A 14,640-nucleotide genomic window follows, 5' to 3' on the forward strand; every position below is an offset into this window, starting at 1 on the left:
GATAGGTAGGGGCAAGCCCATGTAATGCTTTGTAGGTTAGCAGTAAAACCTTGAAATCAGCCTTTGCCTTAACAGGAAGCCAGTGTAGGGAGGCTAGCACTGGAGTAATATGATCACATTTTTTAGTTCTAGTCAGGATTCTAGCAGCCGTATTTAGCACTAACTGAAGTTTATTTAGTGCTTTATCCGGGTAGCCGGAAGGTAGAGCATTGCAGTAGTCCAACCTAGAAGTAACAAAAGCATGGATTCATTTTTCTGCATAATTTTTGGACAGAAAGTTTCTGATTTTTGCAATGTTATGTAGATGGAAAAAAGCTGTCCTTGAAACAGTCTTGATATGTTCTTCAAAAGAGAGATCAGGGTCCAGAGTAACACCGAGGTCCTTCACAGTTTTATTTGAGACGACTGTACAACCATCAAGATTAATTGTCAGATTCAACAGAAGATCTCTTTGTTTCTTGGGACCTAGAACAAGCATCTCTGTTTTGTCCGAGTTTAAAAGTAGAAAGTTTGCAGCCATCCACTTCCTTATGTCTGAAACACAGGCTTCTAGCGAGGGCAATTTTGGGGCTTCACCATGTTTCATTGAAATGTACAGCTGTGTGTCATCCGCACAGCAGTGAAATTTAACATTATATTTTCGAATGACATCCCCAAGAGGTAAAATATATAGTGAAAACAATAGTGGTCCTAAAACGGAACCTTGAGGAACACCGAAATTTACAGTTGATTTGTCAGAGGACAAACCATTCACAGAGACAAACTGATATCTTTCCGACAGATAAGATCTAAACCAGGCCAGAACTTGTCCGTGTAGACCAATTTGGGTTTCCAATCTCTCCAAAAGAATGTGGTGATCGATGGTATCAAAAGCAGCACTAAGATCTAGGAGCACGAGGACAGATGCAGAGCCTCGGTCTGATGCCATTAAAAGGTAATTTACCACCTTCACAAGTGCAGTCTCAGTGCTATGATGGGGTCTAAAACCAGACTGAAGCGTTTCGTATACATTGTTTGTCTTTAGGAAGGCAGTGAGTTGCTGCGCAACAGCTTTTTCAATTTTTTTTGAGAGGAATGGAAGATTCGATATAGGCCGATAGTTTTTTATATTTTCTGGGTCAAGATTTGGCTTTTTCAAGAGAGGCTTTATTAGTGCCACTTTTAGTGAGTTTGGTACACATCCGGTGGATAGAGAGCCGTTTATTATGTTCAACATAGGAGGGCCAAGCACAGGAAGCAGCTCTTTCAGTAGTTTAGTTGGAATAGGGTCCAGTATGCAGCTTGAAGGTTTAGAGGCCATGATTATTTTCATCATTGTGTCAAGAGATATAGTACTAAAACACTTTAGTGTCTCCCTTGATCCTAGGTCCTGGCAGAGTTGTGCAGACTCAGGACAATGGAGCTTTGGAGGAATACGCAGGAAGAATACTGTGCTTAGTTAAACAGTAATCCTAATGGTATGAACTGTTGTCTTTACTGTCGTTGGGTTGGGGCAGGGCAGACAGATAACAGATAAGGATGACGTGGGGTGACCGGGATAAAGAGACAGGAGCCAGGACTGCATTGGGGGACACAACACTACACCTTCATGCACTGTCCTCATTATGCATCACTGGACTAACTGCTACTTAACATTCCTCTGAGAAACTCAACAGTGCAGAGACTGCAGTGGTAGACAAGGGAGTTGCAGTTGGTTTGGCAGAATCATATAAAGTGTTATGCTTTTTCATTCCTTTAGGCTTCACACTGCCTTCTCCTACTTGGGAAAGAGGTGAAAGATACCTAAATGAAAAATCACAAATACGAACATGAATAAAATAGATAGAGACAGTGTGTGTGTGTGTGTGTGTGTGTGTGTGTATGTGGGGGGGGTGGGGGGGGGGGGGTGGAAGGCCAAAGCTTTCCTACGCAGCTCACACTGGGTGCCCGCTGCAGCTGATGGGATCTCCAACACAGAGCCTCTGTTTCCTGGTGTCTTCCTCTTTGCCTTTCATTGGGTTCATCCAGCCTTCAATGTGGTTGGTATAGTAGTCTGTCTGTTTGGTATGGCCGTGGCCGAACAGTTGTTATCAGGGTTGGGTAGGTTGCTTTCTATATGTAATCTGTTACAGTTCCTAGTTGCCTGTCCAAAAATGTTATCAGTAACATAACTTTTGGATTACCCAAACTCAGTATCATAACCTGATTACTTTCATTTACTTTTGGATTGCTTTCCTGTTAAGAGGCATTAGAAGAAGACAAAACGGATCCATAAAACGCATTTGGTTTGTCATCTTAGACGTCTCTGACTTGTGGTTGGACTCGCTCAGGTGGAACAAACTTAAACTTGCGCCTTTCTTCCAATGCTGAATTGAATGTCATTGAGAAAATATGTATTATTTTCTGCAAACATCCTTTCTGAATTTAAAAGTAATCCAAGAAGTAATCATCAAGTTTTTCAAAAGTATCTGTAATCTGATTACAATATTTTTGCTGGTAACATAACTGATTCCGTGGCGTCCACATCACCAACAAACTAACATGGTCCAAGCACAAGTTGTGAAGAGGGCACGACAAAACCTATTCCCCTCAGGAGACTGAAAAGATTTGGCATGGGTCCTCAGATCCTCAAAAGGTTTTACAGCTGCACCATTGAGAGCATCCTGACGGGTTGCATCAGTGCCTGGTATGGCAACTGCTCGGCCTCCAACCGCAAGGCACTACAGAGGGTAGTGGGTGCGGCCCAGTACATCACCGGGGCCAAGCTTCCTGACCTCTATACCAGGCGGTGTCAGAGGAAGGCCCTAAAAATTGTCAACGACTCCAGCCACCCTAGTCATAGACTATTCTCTCTGTTACCGCACGGCAAGCGGTACCGGAGCGCCAAGTCTAGGTCCAAGAGGCTTCTAAACAGCTTCTACCCCCAAGCCATAAGACTCCTGAACAGCTAATCAAATGGCTATCCAGACTATTTGCATTGCCCCCCACCCCTACACTGCTTCTATTCTCTGTTATTATCTATGCATAGCCACTTAAATAACTCTACCTACATGTACATAATTACCTCAATTACCTCGACACCGGTGCCCCTGCACATTGACTCTGTACCGGTACCCCCTGTATATAGCCCCGCTATTGTTATTTACAGCTGCTCTTTAACTATTCATTATTCTCTTACTTTTTGTATTTTCTTAAAACAGCATTGTTGGTTAAGAGCTTGAAAGTAAGCATTTCACTGTTGTATTCGGCGCATGTGACAAATAACACTTGATTTGATTTGAAATTAAAAACAAAAGTGTTATGTACTGGGAATGGTGGTGACCACTGCTCGAACCTGCTGGTGGTAGAGGCGGATGATATTTACAGTATACCAGAGCCATTATGCAGCGATAGAAATTCAAGTAATGGTACTGTAGTGTAATGCTACTGTAGTGATTGAGGGAGAAGAGTGGGACCAGGGCTACTTGCCCTGGAACAGTTTAGTTTAAGCACACTTGCCAATAGCTATATCACCAGTATCTTTGTGTAGACCTATCCTATTATTTCTGTGCCATAAAGGTCCAGACCTCTTGGTAGATGTCAAGCAAGCATACAGGGATGCTACAGCGGGTTACTACTGTATGTGTCTCTGACATACATCCAGTGTCTCATTCCTGCCATTGAACAATAAATAGCTAGCTGGGTTAGCACACTAATTAGCTAACATTGTAGCTGGCATGAACAAGATAGCAAAGTGAGTTTCAGTAACGATGATGCCATGCATTTCTATCACAAGTTGCTGGGCTGACAGTTTGCATGAAATTACAAATGACTTGTCAGAAAAGGGCGACATCTTTACTATGGCAGGGTGGGTATAATTTGTGGAACGTTCCAACAGGAATCTGTTCCAAAAACGTTGTAAATAACAAGGTTGCCAACAAACAACACATACAAAGTTGTATAGCGGCAGAATAAGATAGGGAGTGGGCTATTTAATTACGTTTTTCACTCACCACGTTTATTCTGAAAAATGTCTGCCCTCACTCTGGTAGCCTATGGACAAACATTAAGAATAAGCTGTGTTGAGTTGATGCCTATTCGGCAGCTAGTTAGCTAGGTGAATTGATCATGCTACTTTGAATGCATTGTTCGTTGGCAACCTTCAGTGGTGGAAAAAGTACTCAATTGTCATACTTGATCAAAAGTAAAGATACCTTAATAGAAAATGACTCAAGTAAAAGTCACCCAGTAAAATACTACTTGAGTAAAAGTCTAGAAGTATTTGGTTTTAAATGTACAGTAGTGGCCAAAGGTTTTGAGAATGACACAAATATTAATTTTCACAAAGTCTGCTGCCTCAGTTTGTATAATGGCAATTTGCATATACTCCAGAATGTTATGAAGAGTGATCAGATGAATTGCAATTAATTGCAAAGTCCCTCTTTGCCATGCAAATGTACTGAATCCCCAAAAAACATTTCCACTGCATTTCAGCCCTGCCACAAAAGGACCAGCTGACATCATGTCAGTGATTCTCTCGTTAACACAGGTGTGGCTGTTGACGAGAACAAGGCTGGAGATCACTCTGTCATGCTGATTGAGTTCGAATAACAGACTGGGAGCTTGGAATCATTGTTCTTCCTCTGTCAACCATGGTAACCTGCAAGGAAACACGTGCCGTCATCATTGCTTTGCACAAAAAGGGCTTCACAGGCAAGGATATTGCTGCCAGTAAGATTGCACCTAAATCAACCATTTATCGGATCATCAAGAACTTCAAGGAGAGCGGTTCAATTGTTGTGAAGAAGGCTTCAGGGCGCCCAAGAAAGTCCAGCAAGCGCCAGGACCGTCTCCTAAAGTTGATTCAGCTGTGGGATCGGTGCACCACCAGTACAAAGCTTGCTCAGGAATGGCAGCAGGCAGGTGTGAGTGCATCTGCACGTACAGTGAGGCGAAGACTTTTGGAGGATGGCCTGGTGTCAAGAAGGGCAGCAAAGAAGCCACTTCTCTCAAGGAAAAACATCAGGGACCGACTGATATTCTGCAAAAGGTACAGGGATTGGACTGCTGAGGACTGGGGTAAAGTCATTTTCTCTGATGAATCCCCTTTCCGATTGTTTGGGGCATCTGGAAAAAGCTTGTCCGGAGAAGACAAGGGAAGCGCTACGATCAGTCCTGTGTCATGCCAACAGTAAAGCATCCTGAGACCATTCATGTGTGGGTTTGCTTCTCAGCCAAGGGAGTGGGCTCACTCACAATTTTGCCTAAGAACACAGCCATGAATAAAGAATGATACCAACACATCCTCCGAGAGCAACTTCTCCCAACCATCCAAGAACAGTTTGGTGATGAACAATGCCTTTTCCAGCATGATGGAGCACATTGCCATAAGGCAAAAGTGATAACTAAGTGGCTCGGGGAACAAAACATCAATATTTTGGGTTCATGGCCAGGAAATTCCCCAGACCTTAATCCCATTGAGAACTTGTGGTCAATCCTCAAGAGGCGGGTAGACAAACAAAAACCCACAAATTCTGACAAACTCCAAGCATTGATTATGCAAGAATGGGCTGCCATCAGTCAGGATGTGGCCCAGAAGTTAATTGACAGCATGCCAGGGCGGATTGAAGAGGTCTTGGAAAAGAAGGGTCAACACTGCAAATATTGACTCTTATGTTATTGTCAATAAAAGCCTTTGACACTTATGAAATGCTTGTAATTATACTTCAGTATTCCATAGTAACATCTGACAAAAATATCTAAAGACACTGAAGCAGCAAACTTTGTGAAAATTCATATTTGTGTCATTCTCAAAACTTTTGGCCACGACTGTACAGTAATGAAATCACCAGGTCCCAACATACTTGGCAAGTCAAGAAAAGTAATTGTAACTTGTCCACACTGCACACTGAAGTTAAATAAGAAAAACTTCAAAACACATTTACGAAGAAAGCATACACATTGCTTTGAAACAGTGTCCAAGGAAAGATTTTTGGCATGTGAGTGCATTGATGTGAGAAATGGTGGGTTTGCAGTCGAAAATAGATTTTCCAGATTTTCCAACAACACCGATACATGTTGTGAAAAATACTTGAGCTAATTCAGTTCCAACTATGTTCAAAACTGTTATGCATGCTGAAGTATGAAAAGCTGTTGAATTTACTTTTTCTTTACTTTCACATGCACTGTGTTCACATAAACATTGCTCGGATCTTGTCCCCTGGACCTCGGAGGACTTTTGGTGTGGCTGATGTTCAAGTTAGATATTCCTTTAAATTATTCGACTGAACTGTACCATTTGATTGTCATTCCTTTATTGAAAGGTGTACCTTGTTCACACCACAGGGCCTACCAAAGCCAGGTTTCTCTAACAACTGTGGGGTGTTTGTTTTGATGGTAAGATGCTGGCTATTCACTATATTATATTTGTCCTATTTTCTGTTATAACATATGAAAAGTTATTGTTATTTCTGTGCTTTCAGCATGCAAAGCACACTACTGTTATTGCTCATACTTTTTCTTGTTTATTATTCTTGACACTTTTTGGGACCTATTTCCTACAGTTTTTACACGACATACACAATTCATACATCAAACTCCTGCAATGTGACATTCTGTGACTTCTTGGGGGGGATGTCTTCTAGATCCTGAAATAATATTCCTGGAGGGGGGTGGTATTATTATTATTATGATTTACTATTATTATTGTTGTTATCATAACTATCAAACTTAACAACTTACTCTTTCTTAACTTACAGTACGCTCTGTACATTGCAATGGAAGCACAGTGTGATTTCACTGAGATATGTATAAATTATGAAATTATCATCACTAGTGGATATAATGTTTTTGGGGATCCCATCCGATTGTGTGATTTTCTTTTTCAAAGGAAAACATGCAGCAAATTAGGTGACAGTGGTGCCTAGTTCTCCTGCAGAACTTTCCAATACCCTTTTCATTTGCATCCTTAAAATCACTTGTTTCACTGTAGCCAGACTGACCTGAATATATGTTCATATTGAATGTGTGTCATTCACTCACTAAGGTCTGAAGAAGAGAGGTTGAAAGATTGAAAAAGGTGCCCCCCCCCCAGGCTATTAGCTAAAGTAAGGTGCATTCTTGTACACACATCCCTAGAGGTTCCCTTACATTACTTAATGACCAAAAACTGTTTCCTTTCTAGACGATACTGAAAACAAAATGCACGGCGAACTGGGAGCTGTGGACTGGGTATGTAGTCTACTGTGTGTAATACTGAAGGCTTGATGCATGGTGAACTGGGAGCTGTGGACTGGGTATGTAGTCTACTGTGTGTAATACTGAAGGCTTGATGCATGGTGAACTGGGAGCTGTGGACTGGGTATGTAGTCTACTGTGTGTAATGCTGAAGGCTTGATGCATGGTGAACTGGGAGCTGTGGACTGGGTATGTAGTCTACTGTGTGTAATGCTGAAGGCTTGATGCATGGTGAACTGGGAGCTGTGGACTGGGTATGTAGTCTACTGTGTGTAATGCTGAAGGCTTGATGCATGGTGAACTGGGAGCTGTGGACTGGGTATGTAGTCTACTGTGTGTAATACTGAAGGCTTGATGCATGGTGAACTGGGAGCTGTGAACTGAGTATGTAGTCTACTGTGTGTAATGCTGAAGGCTTGATGCATGGTGAACTGGGAGCTGTGGACTGGGTATGTAGTCTACTGTGTGTAATACTGAAGGCTTGATGCATGGTGAACTGGGAGCTGTGGACTGGGTATGTAGTCTACTGTGTGTAATACTGAAGGCTTGATGCATGGTGAACTGGGAGCTGTGGACTGGGTATGTAGTCTACTGTGTGTAATACTGAAGGCTTGATGCATGGTGAACTGGGAGCTGTGGACTGGGTATGTAGTCTACTGTGTGTAATACTGAAGGCTTGATGCATGGTGAACTGGGAGCTGTGGACTGGGTATGTAGTCTACTGTGTGTAATACTGAAGGCTTGATGCATGGTGAACTGGGAGCTGTGAACTGAGTATGTAGTCTACTGTGTGTAATGCTGAAGGCTTGATGCATGGTGAACTGGGAGCTGTGGACTGGGTATGTAGTCTACTGTGTGTAATGCTGAAGGCTTGATGCATGGTGAACTGGGAGCTGTGAACTGAGTATGTAGTCTACTGTGTGTAATGCTGAAGGCTTGATGCATGGTGAACTGGGAGCTGTGGACTGGGTATGTAGTCTACCGTGTGTAATACTGAAGGCTTGATGCATGGTGAACTGGGAGCTGTGGACTGGGTATGTAGTCTACTGTGTGTAATGCTGAAGGCTTGATGCATGGTGAACTGGGAGCTGTGGACTGGGTATGTAGTCTACTGTGTGTAATGCTGAAGGCTTGATGCATGGTGAACTGGGAGCTGTGGACTGGGTATGTAGTCTACTGTGTGTAATGCTGAAGGCTTGATGCATGGTGAACTGGGAGCTGTGGACTGGGTATGTAGTCTACTGTGTGTAATACTGAAGGCTTGATGCATGGTGAACTGGGAGCTGTGAACTGAGTATGTAGTCTACTGTGTAATGCTGAAGGCTTGATGCATGGTGAACTGGGAGCTGTGAACTGGGTATGTAGTCTACTGTGTGTAATGCTGAAGGCTTGATGCATGGTGAACTGGGAGCTGTGGACTGGGTATGTAGTCTACTGTGTGTAATGCTGAAGGCTTGATGCATGGTGAACTGGGAGCTGTGGACTGGGTATGTAGTCTACTGTGTGTAATACTGAAGGCTTGATGCATGGTGAACTGGGAGCTGTGGACTGGGTATGTAGTCTACTGTGTGTAATACTGAAGGCTTGATGCATGGTGAACTGGGAGCTGTGGACTGGGTATGTAGTCTACTGTGTGTAATACTGAAGGCTTGATGCATGGTGAACTGGGAGCTGTGGACTGGGTATGTAGTCTACTGTGTGTAATACTGAAGGCTTGATGCATGGTGAACTGGGAGCTGTGGACTGGGTATGTAGTCTACTGTGTGTAATACTGAAGGCTTGATGCATGGTGAACTGGGAGCTGTGAACTGAGTATGTAGTCTACTGTGTGTAATGCTGAAGGCTTGATGCATGGTGAACTGGGAGCTGTGGACTGGGTATGTAGTCTACTGTGTGTAATGCTGAAGGCTTGATGCATGGTGAACTGGGAGCTGTGAACTGAGTATGTAGTCTACTGTGTGTAATACTGAAGGCTTGATGCATGGTGAACTGGGAGCTGTGGACTGGGTATGTAGTCTACTGTGTGTAATGCTGAAGGCTTGATGCATGGTGAACTGGGAGCTGTGGACTGGGTATGTAGTCTACTGTGTGTAATGCTGAAGGCTTGATGCATGGTGAACTGGGAGCTGTGGACTGGGTATGTAGTCTACTGTGTGTAATACTGAAGGCTTGATGCATGGTGAACTGGGAGCTGTGGACTGGGTATGTAGTCTACTGTGTGTAATACTGAAGGCTTGATGCATGGTGAACTGGGAGCTGTGAACTGAGTATGTAGTCTACTGTGTGTAATGCTGAAGGCTTGATGCATGGTGAACTGGGAGCTGTGGACTGGGTATGTAGTCTACTGTGTGTAATGCTGAAGGCTTGATGCATGGTGAACTGGGAGCTGTGAACTGAGTATGTAGTCTACTGTGTGTAATACTGAAGGCTTGATGCATGGTGAACTGGGAGCTGTGGACTGGGTATGTAGTCTACTGTGTGTAATACTGAAGGCTTGATGCATGGTGAACTGGGAGCTGTGGACTGGGTATGTAGTCTACTGTGTGTAATACTGAAGGCTTGATGCATGGTGAACTGGGAGCTGTGGACTGGGTATGTAGTCTACTGTGTGTAATACTGAAGGCTTGATGCATGGTGAACTGGGAGCTGTGAACTGGGTATGTAGTCTACCGTGTGTAATACTGAAGGCTTGATGCATGGTGAACTGGGAGCTGTGAACTGGGTATGTAGTCTACTGTGTAATGCTGAAGGCTTGATGCATGGTGAACTGGGAGCTGTGGACTGGGTATGTAGTCTACTGTGTGTAATACTGAAGGCTTGATGCATGGTGAACTGGGAGCTGTGGACTGGGTATGTAGTCTACTGTGTGTAATACTGAAGGCTTGATGCATGGTGAACTGGGAGCTGTGGACTGGGTATGTAGTCTACTGTGTGTAATACTGAAGGCTTGATGCATGGTGAACTGGGAGCTGTGAACTGGGTATGTAGTCTACTGTGTGTAATACTGAAGGCTTGATGCATGGTGAACTGGGAGCTGTGGACTGGGTATGTAGTCTACTGTGTGTAATACTGAAGGCTTGATGCATGGTGAACTGGGAGCTGTGGACTGGGTATGTAGTCTACTGTGTGTAATACTGAAGGCTTGATGCATGGTGAACTGGGAGCTGTGGACTGGGTATGTAGTCTACCGTGTGTAATACTGAAGGCTTGATGCATGGTGAACTGGGAGCTGTGGACTGGGTATGTAGTCTACTGTGTGTAATGCTGAAGGCTTGATGCATGGCAAGATATAATAGTTGTGATGACTTGTTGAGTAGTTCTAGATATCACTGAAAACCCCTTTAGTAATAGGGGCTTTTGTTTGCATGGTGGTATTGTGAAAGTGGGGTGTAATTTGACTTGATCACCCAATGAGGCACTACTCTTAATATTTATTCTTCCTTTTTCTTCAAGGAAGATGTTTTTCTAAGGGACACCCTAGAGGCAGCAAGGTGGTGCGAACTCCAAACATTTAAAGGCACTGTTTCCCTCCCTAGTGTAATTGGGATGGACGGGGAAGACCACATTACAACCCTTAAAGAACTACGGTAGTATGATGGCCTGGATGAAGAGGAAAATATTCTCCTTAAGGAACCATTCATGTTCCAGTTAGAGAGATTATGTGATGTTCTATGTGGAGGCAGTTGACAACAAGAAAAGTCTTTGCCTCTTTTGAGGAGCAGGAGTGAAGCCATTTTTGAGGAGTGGTCAAACCTGGTTTTTGTCTGCTGTGTTAATTATTTCAGTTGTTAATTGTGTTGTTTAGTGAAGATGACGTAGAAGTCACCCGAGTCTCTGATCTCTTTACTGGAGCTGGTATAATTTAATGTACAAAGGACATTCAGCTTGTCACTATGTCTATATGGTGTATTCTGCCTCCATTATCAAATCAAATCAAATCAAATTTATTTATATAGCCCTTCGTACATCAGCTGAAATCTCAAAGTGCTGTACAGAAACCCAGCCTAAAACCCCAAACAGCAAGCAATGCATGTGAAAGAAGCACGGTGGCTGGGAAAAACTCCCTAGGAAAAACTCCTGAGAAAGGCCAAAAACCTAGGAAGAAACCTAGAGAGGAACCAGGCTATGAGGGGTGGCCAGTCCTCTTCTGGCTGTGCCGGGTGGATATTATAACAGAACATGGTCAAGATGTTAAAATGTTCGTAAATGACCAGCATGGTCAAATAATAATAATCATAGTAATTGTGCAACAAGCACGTCCGGTGAAACAGGTCAGGGTTCCGTAGCCGCAGGCAGAACAGTTGAAACTGGAGCAGCAGCATGGCCAGGTGGACTGGGGACAGCAAGGAGTCATCATGCCAGGTAGTCCTGAGGCATGGTCCTAGGGCTCAGGTCCTCCGAGAGAAAGAAAGAAAGAGAGAAGAGAGAATTAGAGAGAGCATATTTACATTCACACAGGACACCGGATAAGACAAGAGAATACTCCAGATGTAACAGACTGACCCTAGCCCCCCGACACATAAACTACTGCAGCATAAATACTGGAGGCTGAGACAGGAGGGATCAGAAGACACTATCACTACTAGACACTAACACTACTAGACATTATCATCAGGAAAGTAAATAGCATTATAAATCAGGATAGGTAGTAACTGTATATATATGCTCAATGAAATAATATAATAACGTTATAACATTTATCAACACAATTTTAACAGTACATGACATACATAAGTCTGTTCACTGCAACAATATCAGTAGCTTGTCTCAAATATAGCATGAAGCAAAAAGTGTTAACACATCTGCTGGTACCACTTTATATAATATTTCTTATGATCTTCAAAAATGAAATACGTTTGTATTCAACATGTGCCTTGCGCAAACGTGTGTTTGTATTCAGTGTATGGGACAAAAAAGTGGACGGGGTCAAACGTTTGACTCCGCCCACATTGAGCCCAGCCCCGAATTGCACACTGCAGTCAGGGGTATTTGGTCCTGTGTGCATTTACAGGTGATTTGAAACTATGTGCAATTACAGGTGATTTTAACACTTGTTATGATAATTTTTCACTTGCTTTATTCAAGTGTCAAACATCATTTTTTGTACACGTGATTTTTTTCGCCTGTCCAGTGTGCATTTACAGGGGATGAGAACGCTTGTTATGGTAACTTTTACACGTGTTCATTACACCTGTCCAGTGTGCATTTATAGGTGATATTAACGCTCTAACCCAGAGACTCTGTCTAGAGTTTCGCTCCAGTTACTGGGAGGGCCGACCTCTGGGGACAGTGGCTGACACCTTAAAGGGGCGGCGACCCCCCCACCGCTCGCCAAGGCCACTAGGGGGCGCAACTACAGCGAGCCAGCTCACTTCCCCATTGATATGGAAGAGAAGGCCAGAGAGGGCTGAGGCTGACCCAGGGAGGGGGGCCCGACCCCCTGAAAAGGGGTGCCTACCCCACCCATGGCCACCAGGGGGCGCCAATATATCCACCCAGCTCCCTTCACCAGGAAGGTTGCCTGACCCCCTCCAGCGGCCACCAGGGGGCACCACTACATCCAGCCATCTCCCTGCCCCAGGGATATCGGGGGTGAGGGCCAGAGAGAGCTGAGGCCAACCCAACGAGGGGGGCCGACCCACACCCAGGGCCACCGGGGGAGCCACTACATCCACCTAGCTTCCTGCACTAGGGAGATCGGGAGAGGGGGCCATCACCGGGAGTTAGATATTAAACTATTGTTTCTTTGACGTGGTCTGCAACTGGGTCTTACCTTCATACCTAATACATTTAGCTATTTGATTTAGAATTTTAAGACCCCTTAAGTTATCAAAAAATATAAAAAGAGTTATTGGATGATACATAACATTTGGCATTAACTGCTATTAGCCAATAGAAATGCATTGAATAACAGATTCACTACGTGGAACAAAAGATAGTCCCCCCCCAAAAATCTAAAGGAAGTTGGTTCTGAAGTGTCTGTCCTATATCTGAGAGATATAAGAATGATCAGGCAACTATTATTATTTATTTTTGTACATGTATTTATCCCCTTATTTTAGGCACAAAACTATTTCCATATATACTTCCATTCATTTTTTAAACTGGAACCCGGGACCTTCAGATGAGTCATGTGAGGCTTGTGGGCATCCTAGGGCAAAACGGAGAAGATCGGGTTTGTGAGAGTCTCAGCTTTCCACAGAGGACTCATATTAGTGTGTAGCACAAACTGTTCAGACGCTACAGACAGAAGTTGGCAGAAGAGGCTGTACCAGCTTCAGACAAGTCTTGGGAATATCCTACAGTGGGCATAATAGTTTGTTGGCCAAACCGTTCGGATGCTACAGACATTTTTGTGAGAAGACCGAATTTCAGGATTCCTCATGGTCTGACAAACACCGCTCTAGCTCTGCCAGTGCGATATCGACGGATGTGGTGGATTGAGATGCAGCCCATGCAAAAAACACATACAGTTGAAGTCGGAAGTTTACATATACTTTGGTTGGAGTCATTAAAACTCGTTTTTCAACCACTCCACACATTTCTTGTTAACAAACTACAGCTTTGTGCATGACACAAGTAATTTTTCCAACAATTTTACACAGACAGATTATTTCACTTATAATTCACCATATCACAATTCCAGTGGGTCAGAAGTTTACATACACTAAGTTGACTGTGCCTTTAAACAGCTTGGGAAATTCCAGAAAATGATGTCATGGCTTTAGAAGATTTTGATAGGCTAATTGACATAATTTGAGTCAATTTGAGGTGTGCCTGTGGATTTATTTCAAGGCATACCTTCAAACTCAGTGCCTCTTTGCTTGACATCATGGGAAAATCAAAAAGAAATCAGCCAAGACCTCATAAACATTTTTGTAGACCTCCACAAGTCTGGTTCATCCTTGGGAGCAATTTCCAAACGCCTGAAGGTACCACGTTCATCTGTACAAACAATCGTATGCAAATATAAACACCATGAAACCATGCAGCCGTCATAATGCTCAGGAAGGAGATGCGTTCTGTGTCCTAAAGATTAACGTATTTTAGTGCGAAATGTGCAAATCAATCCCAGAACAACAGCCAAGGACCTTGTGAAGATTCTGGAGGAAACAGGTACAAAATGATCTATATCCACAGTAAAACGAGTCCTATATCGACATAACCTTGAAAGGCTGCTCAGCAAGGAAGAAGCCACTGCTCCAAAACTTCCATAAAAAAGCCTGACTACGGTTTGCAACTGCACATGGGGACAAAGATTGTACTTTTTGGAGAAATGTCCTCTGAATAGAACTGTTTGGCCATAATGAACATCGTTATGTTTGGAGGACAAAGGGGGAGGCTTGCAAGCCGAAGAACTCCATCCCAACCCTGAAGCATGGGGTGGCAGCATCATGCTGTGGGGGTGCTTTGCTGCAGGAGGGACTGGTGCACTTCACAAAATAG

This window comes from Salmo trutta, chromosome 36, assembly GCF_901001165.1.
Source record: "Salmo trutta chromosome 36, fSalTru1.1, whole genome shotgun sequence".
Lineage (NCBI taxonomy): Eukaryota > Metazoa > Chordata > Actinopteri > Salmoniformes > Salmonidae > Salmo > Salmo trutta.